Genomic DNA, 10817 nt, shown 5'->3' on the forward strand with positions numbered 1-10817 from the left:
TCAGTTGGATGTCGCTCGATCGAGTAGCAGGCTCGATCGGGTGGCACCCCATACTACGAACGAGTTGTAGAATTGATTAAGTGCTGAAGCATAGTATCTGATGTGCGTAAGTGCGATATGTTTTAGATGTATATTTAAAGCCCTTTTTACACTTTTAGCCAAGTTTTAAATTTATGAAACACGATACTTACTAACACTAAACACACATATGGGCAAGTGCACCCATCGTTGACGTAGTATAGTGTTGGTAAGATACCGAGGTCGTCCAAGGACACAAGAGCTTTTAGTACCGGTTTATCCTCAACGTCTAACCAAATCAAAATGTTAGAAAAGATTTTTAAACTAAGAAAATAAAAACTAACTAAATGCTGAAAATAAAATAAAAATAAAAACAGATAGACAAGATGAATCACTTGGATCCGACTCGTGTATTAGTATAACCTTTGATTATTTTCGCACTTTTGCACTTGTTTAAGAGATTATCTTAGTTATTGTAGTAGGCCCCTCTTTTGAAGGTGACGTTACCCTCAACCCAGTAGTTTGAGTCAGCAAGGATACAATCCTAAAGGGTCGGATTATTGAAAGATAATGAATTAAGTTATTAATGCAAATTATGGTAGGCCCCTCTTTTGGAGGTGACGTTACCCTCGACTAAGTAGTCTGAGTCAGCAGGGATACAGTCCTAAATAGCCGGGTTATAGTATTAATAGTAGTTAACTTATGAGGGGGTCAAAGAGTTTGGATCCCCCGCCATCCAATACCTATGGGCATTGAAGGAGATCCTACTAAATTTGACCCAGGTCCCTTGCAGGACCTCTAAACGCTGAACAAGGGCAAGACCCTTACCAAACCGTTCCCTTAACCCCCGACCAGGTAGCCAACATACCTCCATATAGACCGTGGAGATATGAATGGTGAAAATCTTTTATTTTATATAGACAGTAAAATAATGCCAAGACACCACGGACAAACGATAAGGAAAGATCACCTTCAACATAAGCAACTAGTTATTAAAGTCATTAATACAAAACCAAATAAAAAGTGCAAAAGATTGAAAATAAAAAGTATTATACTAACACTTGTCTTCACCAAGTGATGTAAGAGACTTAGGCAAACATGGCCTTTGATTGTCAAGAACTCTTACGATCAATCTTGGATCCCGAGACGACTCACACACTCTATGATGGACAATGGATGATGGTGGTGGATGATGGTGGTGGATGATGGTGGTGGATGATGGTGTTGTGATGGTGGTGGGTGGTGGATGAAGTGTGAGAGAGGTGGTGTGCCAAGGGATGAGTTGCAATGAAACCAAGCACTCCTATTTATAGGCTGAACAGAAGGCTGGGCATGGCCCCGTGTCCGCTGGGCACGGCCCCGTGCCTGTCTGACATTCTCTCTCTTCATTAATTGTAATTCGCAATTACAATTAATGCGTCTGCAGTACTTTCGCCACGCCCCCGTGTTCACTGGGCACGGCCCCGTGGTGGGCAATAGAAGCTTCTATCACTTTGTCTTTTCTGCCAGGGCTGACCATGCTGGACACTGCCCCGTGCTCGCTGAGCACGACCCCGTGTTGAGCTGGACACGCCCCGTGTTGAGCTGGACACAGCCCCGTGCTCAGCTGGGCACAGCCCCATGCTCAGCTGGGCACAGCCCCATGCTCAGCTTTCTTCTTGTTTTTGCTTTGGGAAGATGCTGTCGAGGGGTCAGGCATGCCACGTTTATCCCCTTTCTTTGTATTTATGTTAGATTTGGTTGTATATTTGTTCCTTTTGTTCAATTAAGCTCATTTGATCCTGAAAATATAAAAGGAAAACAAAAGAACACTTTTTCCAACATTAGTACTAAAAAAGGGTTAGTTTTATGCCTTATTTGATGTAATTTATATGTTGCATTTTACACACATCAGTATCTCATGATCCGAAGAGTAATATTTACCAATCGAGTAGCATATTCGATCGAACATCAATTCGTCAATAGCATACTTCATGAAGTTTGAAAAGTGTGGGTCCATGTGCTAGCCGGTCGGCTGGCCCGGTCGATCGGCTGGTGTGTCCGATCGGTTGGGTTGTTCGTTCGAACAGCCTAACCGTTCCGCCAGCATTCTGACCTGGTCGGCCTTTCGTCTAACACATGGCTGTTTTGGCGATTTACGTCATTTCAATATTCTTTGACAACGAGTTTAAACAATAGACCCTTCGTCCTTATCCATTTATCCCGTCCGGGCAGGAATCACCCAAGTCCGGCCGGTGAACGGCTCGGGACGTCGGTTTGATATTTAACCCGAAAATTGTTGAATCTCGTAGTTAGAATCCGAACCTTGAACCACGTGGTTGTTAGGATGATTAGTGAGCTAGTTCAAGCTCCGTTTCTATCGGTTTGAGGGTTATGAGTGCAAAAGAGTTGAAAGAAAGTTGGAAATCCTTCTTTCAATCTTTTTTACCATGAAAATGTTAAGATTCTTACAAATCTTAGTTTGTTTATGTGGAAATCGGTCAGATCTAAGCTATTCACGGTTGAATGAGGCCAAAACATGATGTTCTTCAAGAACACCATGATGACATCACCTAAAAACACTTAGATCTTGGGGATTTCACGGTTAGAATTCAAGATTTGAAAGATAGAAAGATGAAGAATCATGCATTGATAAAAAACGTACAAGAATTAGGATGAAAACTTACCGAAGTTGAGAGAAATCGGAGAAAAGGTGAAGAACAAGGGCTGGTTCGGCCAGAGCTTTCCAAAAGTAGAAAGAGTGACAATGACAGGGCTATTTATAGGCTCCAAATGAGGAAAGTGTCAACCGATCGGCCAGGACCTCCGATCGAATGGCCTGCTCGATCAAACGGTCTGTTCGATCGGCTGGCTTGTTCGATCAGGGTGCTTCCTGTTCGATCAGCAACCCTTTTCGAGTGTTTCGCGATGGTTTTCGATATTTCGATTTGATGGACGATGATACGAATACGATAGAGTTCCTAGTCAAATTACTTTCAGTCCCAACTACTATATCTAACATACAATCATCTTTAATTCACTGTTCGACTTCGATTTTGATTGAGTTTCGAGTTTCGATTGATTTGATTGAATACCACACAAAACATAAGGCACATACACACGTAAGTATTACCACACCAGTTTCTCATAGTTCGAGTCTTGAGTTCGATTGATGAGTCGATTAGCTTGATTATTGATTGATTAACTTTATCGCATTGTTACTTCCTACTATCCACAGTCGTAAATCGGTCGCATTGATTAAACATTCGGTCATTTCATTTAGACAACACTTACTCCACATAATACAAAAAGCAAAAAGAATTATTACCAGTCAAAGTTGACTTGGACTTTGACTTTGACTTTGACATTCGAAAACACGGGGTGTTACAGCCTCCCCTTGTTTAGGGAATTTCGTCTCGAAATTAGGCTTGAAGCTGCACATCACCGTGGGTCGTCTTACCAATTTGACGTCTCAGATCTTTATTCAAACAGTTACGGGTACTTGGCCTTCATGTCGCTTTCGAGTTCCCAAGTGAACTCCGCGCCTCGTTTGCCTTCCCATCGAACTTTCACGATAGGGATGCGTGAGCACCTGAGTTGCTTGGTTTGGCGGTCCATGATTTCAACAGGCTTTTCCACGAAGTGTAAGGTTTCGTTGACCTGAAGGTCGTCGAGAGGTACGATTAGATCATGATCAGCTAGGCATTTTCGGAGGTTAGACACATGGAAAGTCGGGTGGACGTTACAGAGTTCCTCCGGTAGTTCGAGTCTGTAGGCGACTTTTCCGATCCTTTCCAGAATCTTAAAAGGTCCAACATACCGAGCCGTTAGTTTCCCTTTCTTGCCGAATCTGACTACACCCTTCTAAGGGGATGCCTTTAGGAGTACATAGTCGCCAACGTCAAATTCAAGGGGCTTGCGTCTTCTATCGATGTAACTTTTCTGTCTACTTCGAGCTTTTACCAAGTTGTCTCGAATCTGGAGGATTTTGTCAGTCGTTTCTTGTAGTATCTCGGGACCGGTTAGTTGCGAGTGACCGATCTCGTGCCACACAATAGGCGAACGACATCTCCTTCCATACAAAGCCTCGAAGGGTGCCATTTGAATGTTGGCATGGTAACTATTGTTGTACGAGAATTCGACTAATGGCAGGTGTTTGTTCCAACTACCACCAAAGTCTATGACACACGCACGGAGCATGTCTTCAAGAGTACGGATCGTTCTCTCAGTCTGTCCGTCGGTTTGAGGATGGAATGCGGTACTCAAATTAAGCGACGTGCCAAGCGCTGCTTGAAATGTTTCCCACAGTCTCGAGGTAAACCGAGCATCACGGTCTGAGATGATGTCGCGAGGCGTACCATGATTACAAATGGTCTCGTCGGTGTAGATTTGGGCTAGTCGTTCCACCTTGTAGTCTTCTCGTATTGGCAAGAAGTGGGCTGATTTGGTCAGATGATCAACTACAACCCAAATACTGTCGTGACCTGATGGCGTGGGCGGGAGTTTCGTTAAGAAATCCATAGCTATACTCTCCCATTTCCATATAGGTATCGGCGGTTGTTCGAGTAAGCCAGAAGGTGATGTGCGTGAAGTGTGTTATATTTTTAGATATATATTTAAGCCCCTTTTTACACTTTTAGCCAAGTTTTAAATTTATAAAACACGATATTTACTAACACTAAACACACATATGGGCAAGTGCACCCATCGTGGACGTAGTATAGTGTTGGTAAGATACCGAGGTCGTCCAAGGACACAAGAGCTTTTAATACCGGTTTATCCTCAACGTCTAATCAAATCAAAAAGTTAGAAAAATGATTTTAAACTAAGAAAAATAAAAATTAACTAAATGCTGAAAAATAAAAATAAAATAAAAACAGATAGACAAGATGAATCACTTGGATCCGACACGTGTATTAGTATAACCTTTGATTATTTTCGCACTTTTGCACTTGTTTAAGAGATTATCTTAGTTATTGTAGTAGGCCCCTCTTTTGAAGGCGACGTTACCCTCAACCCAGTAGTTTGAGTCAGCAAGGATACAATCCTAAAGGGTCGGATTATTGAAAGATAATGAATTAAGTTATTAATGCAAATTGTGGTAGGCCCCGCTTCTGGCGGTGACGTTACCCTCGGCTAAGTAGTCTGAGTCAGCAAGGATACAGTCCTAAATAGCCGGGTTATAGTATTAATAGTAGTTAACTTATGAGGGGGTCAAAGAGTTTGGATCCCCGCCATCCAATACCTATGGGCATTGAAGGAGATCCTACTAAATTTGACCCAGGTCCCAAGCAGGACCTCTAAACGCTGAACAAGGGCAAGACCCTTACCAAACCGTTCCCTTAACCCCCGACCAGGTAGCCAACATACATCCATATAGACCGTGGAGATATGAATGGTGAAAATCTTTTATTTTATATAGACAGTAAAATAATGCCAAGACACCACGGACAAACGATAAGGAAAGATCACCTTCAACATAAGTAACTAGTTATTAAAGTCATTAATACAAAACCAAATAAAAAGTGCAAAAGATTAAAAATAAAAAGTATTATACTAAACACTTGTCTTCACCAAGTGATGTAAGAGACTTAGGCAAACATGGCCTTGATTGTCAAGAACTCTTACGATCAATCTTGGATCCCGAGACGACTCACACACTCTACGATGGACAATGGATGATGGTGGTGGATGATGGTGTTATGGTGGTGGTGGGTGGTGGATGAGGTGTGAGAGAGGTGGTGTGCCAAGGGATGAGAGAGAATGAAGCCAAGCTCCTCTATTTATAGGCTGAACAGAAGGCTGGACACGGCCCCGTGTCCGCTGGACACGACCCCGTGCCCGCCTGACACTCTCTCTCCTCATTAATTGTAATTGCGAATTACAATTAATGCGCCTGCTGTACTTTCACCACGCCCCCGTGCTCGCTGGACACGGCCCCGTGGTGGGCAATGGAAGCTTCTACTGGTTTGTCTTTTCTGCTGCTTCCTGGGCACGCCCCCGTGTTCGCTGGACACGGGGTGTGTTCAGACTCTGTTTCTTCTCCTTTGCCTTGGGAGGTGCCGTTGAGGGTCCGGGCAATCCACTTTTGTTCCTTTTCTTGTATTTATGGTAGAATTAGTAGTCTTTTTGCTTCTTTTGTGATTTTGAGCTCATTTCATCCTGAAAATACAAAAGGAAGACAAAAACACTCTTTTTCCAACATTAGTACTTAAAAAGGGTTAGTTTTATGCCTTAATTGATGTGTTTTATATGTTGCATTTTACACACATCAAATACCCCCACACTTGAACTTTTGCTTGTCCTCAAGCAAAACTCTTTAAATGTGGCTTACACTCCCAAATGGAATAGGTAGAAGAGAAGTTTTTTTTTTTTTTTTTTAGCTTGTCCTAGAGTGTCGGGAATCCAAGGTTTTTATAGGTTTTATTTTTATTTATTTACAATCCTATTCGTTATGATTTATTTTGAACTTTTCATAAGATGAATTACTTATTTGGGCATAGCATGCCTTATTAAAATTCCATTTATATACAAGTTCACATACCTCACGGGAGATCACTCAACACTCGGCCGAAGGTGTATATTTTAGTGAATCACTCGAGAGCGGCACGGAACTTATGTCTTCCATAGGCTTGCCAAGAAATCAATCCTCCTCCTTTTTAACTTTTTACCTTTGTAAATATGAAGAGGACTTTTTGGATGAAGGCTTGGGTTTAAAGGTGGGTGGTTGGTTAGTGGTTAGTAAAAAGGGCGAAAATCGTAACAAGCGTCGGTTTTCGTGAAGTACCTTGTTTTTAGTGACTTTTTATTTTGAAGTATTTCTCCAAACAAGCTTTTATAGCTTTTGTTTGTTTTTGACTTCATCATATTTTTTTTTTGATCGTCACATAAAAAGGTGAGTTTACGAAAAAGCGAACTTGTTACTAAAAAGAAAATAAATAAAAAGGTTTTTGGTGGGTAAAAGGGTTTTGGGGTAATGAAATGAAAGGTTTAGGCTCAAAGGGGCTATCTAGGGGGATTTTGGGTAGGTAAAAAAAATGAAAAATAATGGTTTTGAAAGAAAAATGGTTAGTCCTAATGCCTCCTTCATTTACTTACTTGGGTTTAAGTTGGTAAGGACCGGGAATGTATCGTCGTGGCAAGTTCTAGATTTGTAAGAACCGAGTGGCTATTCACACAAGAAACGAAAAATGAGCATTTAATCTAAATATGTGTATTTTTATGCTCAATAAAGGCTCAAAACTCACTTTTATGGGAATGGGTTTTTAATGTGACCAAGCATATTTAATCGAATTTTAAACTAGACTTGTTATGCCGTTTCATAATTTTCTTATGTTGGTTCCTTTTTTATCACGATGCTATCGGTTGTAAACTTGTAAAAATATAACCTTTTTAGAACTTGTTATTTCCAACTTAAACTAAGACAAGTAAATAAAAAAAAATGAAAAAGTTTTTGAAAAAATTTGGGGTGTTTAGCGGTTCCAATAGAGTTTTGTGTAAGGCTTGTGTTTAGGATTTTGCAAAATTTCAAGGTTTTAGCATCCCCCCCCACACTTAAATTACACATTGTCCTCAATGTGTCCAAAAATAATGTTTTTGGTTGATTAGAATGTATAAAAGTGGGTTAAAAAGCAAAGATTTATGTTACTGGTATCCTGGACACGGCCCCGTGTTCACCGGGCACGGCCCCGTGGTCAAGTGCCAGTAACAAAAATTACAGAATTGAAACAGAAGCCTGGACACGGGGGCGTGTCCGCTGAACACGACCCGTGTCCAGTTACCTGAACTGGGTGATTTTTCTGCAGGGGCTCAGCACGGGGCCGTGTTGGTTGGGCACGGCCCGTGTTGAGCCTTCTGTGATAGAGATTTTTGTCGGGTTGCTCTGTTCTTCGTGCATGGTTCCATTTTTCTCGTTCCCTTTTTCATCCATTACCACCGTGAGTGTGTTTTATTCTGCAAAAACTAAAAGATTAAACTAAACTAAACTAAGGATAGATCCGCGGAATGCCTCCGTGGTGCGCCACGTTTATAAGGGTCCTTGGCTAGACCCGATTCCCGGTTATATATCTTCTGAGTGGAGTGCCTTGCTTCCCAAGTTACACCGTCGGAGAGCGGCATCCAAGCTTGAATCAATAACCTTCATGTAATTGACTGGGTCGTCGTCCTCTATTTTCTTCCCAACTCCGAACTTCACCTCATCGTCCCCATACCTCAAAGTTAGTGTCCCTTCATTCATGTCTACCACTGCTTGTGCTGTGGCAAGGAAGGGTCTCCCTAGGATAAGGGGGACCTCGGTGTCTTCCTCCATGTCGAGTATGACAAAGTCAACAGGATAAACGAATTTGCTTACCCTTACCAAGACATTCTCGATGACACCTTGTGTGAACTTGACTGATCGATCAGCGAGTTGTATGCTTATTTTTGTAGGGCTCGTGGTTCCCAAGCCAAGCCTTTTGAACATCGATGAAGGCATGAGGTTAATGCTAGCCCCTAAGTCGGCCAAGGCATTGCGAACGGGTGATTCCCCTATTGAGCATGGAATCGTGAAACTCCCGGGATCGATTTTCTTTTGGGGTAGTTTATTGAGTACGAGGGCAGAGCATTCTTTGCCTAAATTAACTAATTGCAAATTTTCAATTTTCTTTTTATGTGTAAGGAAGTCCCTCATAAATTTAGAGTATTTGGGCATTTGGGTTAGGACTTCGATAAAAGGAATATTGACATGCAATTGTTTTAACAAGCTTTCGAATTTTGCGAATTGCTCATTGGTCTTTTGACGAATTAACCTACCGGGGTACGGAACTCGAGGAGCCTTGGTAGGCTCGGGTGATGGGGGAGAGTTCTTTTCCTGCAGATGTGTTGGCATTGTTTCTTCCGTTGGTGGAGGTACTTATGCAGGCCCTACGGTGCGGTTTCGTAGTGTGATGAGGTGAACTTGCGCCTTTGGGTTTGTTTCGGTATTGCTAGGTAATGCGCCTTGCAGTCTCTCGGAAAAATTTTGTGCTAGTTGATTTATTTGTTTTTCTATGTTTTGAATGCTAGCTTGTTGATTCCTAAAATTAGATTCTAATTGTAGAAATCTTTCCGAGTTTTTCTTATCCGTGTCGGAGACTAGGCGAGATATAGTATCTTCGAGCCTTTCTCGTCCACCTTGTTGTTGAGTGAAATTTTGTGACTCATTTCTTGATTGCTGAAAGTTTGTTCGTTGGGTTTGTTGGTTACTACTATTGCCGGTCTCCCTCCAACCAAGGTTTGGGTGGTTTCGCCATCCTTGGTTGTAAGTTCCCGTTGGAGGACCCGACGGCCTAGGTCTATTATCAATGTAGTTTACCGTTTCTTGTTGATCGTCCGTTTCTTTCATGCAACTCCAATTTTCATGTGACCCACCACACCCTTCACAAGCCATAACCGAGACTGTTTTTGTCATTTCTAATTTTTTTATTTTTGAAGAAAGGGCCTCGATTTGGGCTTGTAAAGAGGTGCTTTCGTCGACCTTATGGGCGCCCGGGGCGATAGATTTAGTTCCCCGGGGAGTGTGCCATTGAAAATTGGTTTGAGCAATTTCCTCAATCTGATTATATATTTCGTGTGGGCGTCGATTACCTAAAAGTCCCCCGGAGCTAGAATCAAGTGTCTGCCTAGTGTGTGGCAACAATCCATTGTAGAAAGTGGATACTTGTTGCCATATTGCGAGGCCGTGATGGGGACACTTGCGTAATAGCTCCTTGAACCTTTCCCATGTTTCATATAAGGATTCCCCGTCCTCTTGCGAGTATGTATTAATTTCAGCCATTAATTTAGCAGTTTTAGAAGGAGGGAAATACTTATATAGAAACTTTTGGGCTAGTTCATCCCAGGTGTTTACCGATCCAGCTGGGAGGGTGTTGAGCCAAGCTTTCGCTCGGTCTTTTAGTGAGAATGGAAACATACGGAGGCGGATGGCGTCGTTTGATGCTCCATTGATCCGAAAGGTATCACATATTTCTAAGAAATTAGTTATATGTAGATGAGGATCCTCGTTCGCAAGCCCGTGGAAGGTTGCGGAGTTTTGGAGCATTTGTATCAAATGCGGTCGAAGTTCGAAGTTATTGGCTTCGACATTCGGAGCATTGATAGCGGCGCCTAGATTACCTACGGTGGGCCGTAGATAATCCATAAGGGTACGTTGGTCCGCCATTGGGGGTGGATCACCCGAAACCTTCTCTTGGTTTTTGGCTTTTAACCTTTTTCTGAGAAAGCGTTCGGGTTCTTCTAGCAGTTCCTTTATGTCTTTATTGGAACTGGAGCTCATACACTACGTGAGGATGGCGTCGGGTTCCAAGTCCTGCAATAAAAACAAAAAAGAATGTTGGTCAGAAGGTTCACCACGGCCCCGTGTTGAGCGAACACGGCCCCGTGGTCGGAAATACAGTGATTGTTTTTCAGATCCCAGTTACTGGAAGTTGGACACGGCCCCGTGTTGCACCGGCACGGCCCCGTGGTCAGCCTTCTGTAACTTGAAAAACAAAAACTGCCAGTAACTTTGCTGAGCACGCCCCGTGTCCGACCAGGCACGGCCCCGTGCTGAGCTCTGCAGAAGCTGAAAATCTAAGAAAAATCCTAAAAAATTAAAAAAAAATAAAAAATATGATTAGGCCGTTGATTCCTAACTTTCTTAAAATCCTTGTGTCCCCGGCAGCGGCGCCAAAAACTTGATGCGTGTCAGTGTATATATGTTTTTAGATATATATTTAAGCCCCGTTTTACACTTTTAGCCAAGTTTTAAATTTATAAAACACGATATTTACTAACACTAAACACACATATGGGCAAGTGCACCC

General features: G+C 42.3%; 1 non-coding gene across 1 annotated transcript; it reads left to right on the forward strand.

The window, feature by feature from the left end:
- The first annotated feature begins 9689 nt into the window (after positions 1-9689).
- Positions 9690-9796, forward strand: LOC118487003. Its single transcript, XR_004880170.1, has one exon. It is a non-coding gene; the product is annotated as a small nucleolar RNA R71 (small nucleolar RNA).
- The last annotated feature ends 1021 nt before the right edge of the window (positions 9797-10817 follow it).

This window comes from Helianthus annuus, chromosome 14, assembly GCF_002127325.2.
Source record: "Helianthus annuus cultivar XRQ/B chromosome 14, HanXRQr2.0-SUNRISE, whole genome shotgun sequence".
NCBI classification, from domain to species: domain Eukaryota; kingdom Viridiplantae; phylum Streptophyta; class Magnoliopsida; order Asterales; family Asteraceae; genus Helianthus; species Helianthus annuus.